At 39.0% G+C, this 4,126-nt stretch overlaps 1 pseudogene; it reads right to left on the reverse strand.

The window, feature by feature from the left end:
- Positions 1 to 2,187: 2,187 nt before the first annotated feature.
- Positions 2,188 to 4,126, reverse strand: part of LOC111140280 — a 20,321-nt pseudogene continuing 18,382 nt past the window's right edge.

Genomic DNA, 4,126 nt, shown 5'->3' on the forward strand with positions numbered 1-4,126 from the left:
TTTCAAGATATGTCTCCAAAGGCAAAGAAAACAAAAGCGAAAATGAACTTTTGGGACTTCATCAAGATCAAAACCTTCTGCACAGCAAAGGAAACAGTCAACAAAACAAAGAGGCAACCCATGGAATGGGAGACGATATTTGCAAATGACAGTACAGACAAAAGGTTGATATCCAGGATCTATAAAGAATTCCTCAAACTCAACACACACAAAACAGACAATCATATAAAGAAAATGGGCAGAAGATATGAACAGACAATGTCAGTTTTTAAAGGGTTTTTCAATCAGCAATAATATCAATAAATTACCTATGTTAAAAAAATAAAAAGCTATAGCTTCCGTATCTCATTTAAATAATGAATACCGATCTAACATATATATTTGATGTCCAGTAGACCTGAGGAGGATGAATACGTGGCTATGATTTACCCCATGTCTAGCACTCCATCTGCTTTCAGTATTCTCTGTAGAGCTGCTGTGATTTAATCTGTTCTAGTGCAAAAACCCTCAAGCCATCTCAAGTGAATTCTCTGGAGTTTCCTCCTCATCTCCAAAATTTCCCAGCTAATGTGCCTTTCTTTATTCCCTCATTCCCGTCACTATCCCTCTTCTTCAAAAGTAATTTCTGGGGGCGCCTGGGTGGAGCAGCGGATTGGCCATCCAGCTGTTGATTTTGGCTCAAGTCATGATGGCACGGTCTTGGGATTGAGCCCCGCATCAGGCTCTAGGCTCAGAAGTGAGCCTGTTTGAGGCATCTCTCTCCCTCTACCTTGGCCCATCCCCCTAATCACTCACTGTCTCTCTCATTCTCTCTCCCTAAAATAAATAAAGAAAGAAATCCTTAAAACAGAGTTATTTCTGGATCTATGGTCTTGATTGTTCTGCTTTTATACCCCTTTTACTAGGGTTTATCTTCACCACTTCTTTCCTCTTTATTTAGCACTAGTATCTCACATCTATAACCTCTCTTTCTGCATCTCCTTGCTCCCCTCTAGCTAAAAACATGCTCACAAATAAAAACAAAATAATGCTTTTCGTTGATCCCATGGTGTCCTGAACTATCCACTGGCCCTTCCAGATTTCTCTACAGAAATCCCTCGCTACAGAGCACACAACACAGGGACCACAGACATTGGCTTCACCTGAGAGGTCAGAATGCAGAATCCCAGACCTGCTGCTCACAATCTGCATTTTTAGCAAGGTCTCCGATTACTAAAGTTGGAGAAATTCTAGTCCATACTGTGTCTGCTACCACATTCCTTTACCTTAACTTCACCTTCTAGAAGCAAGCCTTATGTTCATCACTATCAATTCTTTGAAACTGGAAATGTCTTAAAAGTCATAAGCTTTCTAATGGATTTTTTATCATGGCTAAAGTTTCCTTGATTTCCCCCGAACTGACCCTCCTCCCTTCTTCCTTCCAATACTCTTACTTTGCACTCAATGATACTATTTATGAAGTACCACCATTTTTATGCCATTAAGATACACACACTTATCGCTGACTAGAACATAGCTCTGCGTCATCAACCAGGGCAGTCCTGAATGTCTTCCCAACCATGAGGAAAGCAGTAAGAGCAGGAAAATTTTGGTATCCTACTCTGACAGGTTTTGGTACTGGAAGCTCACCTGATATTATTCCTGCATTTCAAATAGTCTGCTCCTCATTTAAAAGAATTATTTTGGTGGGGTTATGGACATTGGGGAGGGAGGGTATGTGCTATGGTCAATGCTGTGCAGTGTGTAAACCTGGAGATTCACAGACCTGTACCCCTGCAGCTAAGAACACATTATATGTTAATAAAAAATAAAAAAATTTTAAAAGAAAATAAAAAAATAAAGAATTGTTTTACTTTACCACCTTCCACTCTAAGAGCTGCTTATTGTCCTTCATTTATTCCCTGTATTCTTGACTTTCTCATCAGTCACTCTTTTTATCCTTTCCACTTATTTCCTGACGTTCCTTTGGTCTTAGAGTATCTTGAAATGGAACCACTAATTAAGCTCCTTTGTGGCACCCTCAGTTTCACCTGTTACTGACACCTGATAAGACTTCAACTTATCTCCTTTTCAATCTTTCTCCTCTTTATTCAATAGGTGATTTTCTTTGGATATTTAAATATATCAGTGTTCCCATTTTACATCAATATTTTATCAAATGACTTTTTAATAAAATACAATTCTTACCTTCTACTTGTTCATTCAATGTACTTGCCCCTTTCTGATCTGCATTTCCAGATAAATGATCAATGTATGTCTCTGGAAGACACTCAGAATCATTCTGTTAAAATGAACAACAAAAATGAGTTGCATAAAGATTTCCTAATCCTTTTCTAAGAAAATATCTGAATTTCCTACTTTAATAGTAATCAGACTCACAAATAAGAAAAGCATGTACTGAAAACCGAAACATTTAAAAACCTCATATATGCTTTCTAAATTAAATGTAATGTTTTTTTTAAGATTGTATTTATTTGACAGAGAGAGATCAGAAGTAGAGAGAGAGAGAGGAGGAAGCAGGCTCCCTGCCTAGCAGGGAGCCTGATGTGGGACTCGATCCCAGGACCCTGAGATCATGACCTGAGCTGAAGGCAGAAGCTTAACCCACTGAGCCACCCAGGCAGCCTCTAAATGTAATATTTAATCTTCATTTGGCCACTGACTGTAAACTGAACATCAAATGCCAGAGTAAATATTTTCTTGGACAGAACACTGACTTATATGTACATTTCAACAGGAACTAACAAAACACCTAACTCTCCTTTGCATTCCCCACCAAAATAAAAGGATATTAAAAATATGTATTTAAATAAATTCTTTAGTAAGTGTATTTGCTACAAATTTAAACTGTTCCTAACAGCAGAACCTTTTTCCATGTTAAAATAGGACACTTGACATAGGAAACCTTGGAGTAGATCATGCTGAGTATAAAGAGTACAGTGTGGTAACAGCTGCTTCATTTGGATAAACAAAGGCTTGGAAACTTTATTGACAGGATAATGGTTAAATGCAATGGCAAAGTAGGAAGAAAAACTTTTCTTGAAATTATGTTTAAATAATAGCAAAAAGTTTTAGGTATAGGTATGAAACTCTCCAAAAAGTATAATAAGCTTTCATAAGGGAATAATAAGAACATTTATTTATTAATTATCTAAAAGGTACCAGGCACTTATTTTAGTATACCCATTTTCTTTTCTACAAACAACAATAATACCAATGGTTATGACAATGGGGTGGATCTTCCTGCTTCCTAGTCATTCCAAGACATTAGAGTGAAATGATGAACAGGTGTGATCCACAGTTCTGTCTGTCTAGAATGTCTAGAAGGTCTCCAAGACCTTCACACAACTGGTCCTTCTTATCCTTCACTTGGCAGCTCTTGCCACACTCAGAGAGATTGTTTCTGACCAACAAAATTCCACTCGCATTCTCATCCCCATCCTAACTGCAAACTCCCCCACTATTCCCTAACCTAACATTTCCATTTTCTTTATATGAACCACTAACAGTGACTTACAGTGGGTTGTTGTTTCCTCATTTTTCTGCTTCAACCACTACAGCCTAACCCCTCAACTTGTACAGCCTGGTACATAGCTGGTATTCAATAACAAATGTATTTAAGGTCAAAACACTTAAAATAATCTCACTGAGGGGGCACCTATATGGCTCAGTCAGGTAAGCAACTGACTGTTGATTTCAGTTCAGTTCATGATCTCAGGGTTGGGAGATTAAGCCCCATGTTGGGCTCCATGCTGAGCATGAAGCCTACTTGGGAATCTTTCTGTCCCTCTCCTTCTGCCCCTCCCCACCTCTCTCACATGCGCTCTCTCTCTTTTTCTCTAAAAAATAACAAAAACAAGCTCACTGAGAAGGTCTCAAGTACCAAGTCACTATACTAGGTATCGACCCTTGCACAATGCAAGGGTTAAGGGCATTGATAGCCGTGCAGTCCAAAATCCACATATAACTTCGGAGTCCCCAAAAACCTTACTAATCTCCTATTGAACTTCCTACTTCAAAAGCAATTAGACTTGGGGGCGCCTGGGTGGCTCAGTGGGTTAAGCCGCTGCCTTCGGCTCAGGTCATGATCTCAGGGTCCTGGGATCGAGTCCCGCATCGGGCTCTC

The sequence above is a fragment of the Enhydra lutris genome, unplaced genomic scaffold, assembly GCF_002288905.1.
Source record: "Enhydra lutris kenyoni isolate GAN:26980312 unplaced genomic scaffold, ASM228890v2 scaffoldscaffold385, whole genome shotgun sequence".
Taxonomy (NCBI): Eukaryota; Metazoa; Chordata; class Mammalia; order Carnivora; family Mustelidae; genus Enhydra; species Enhydra lutris.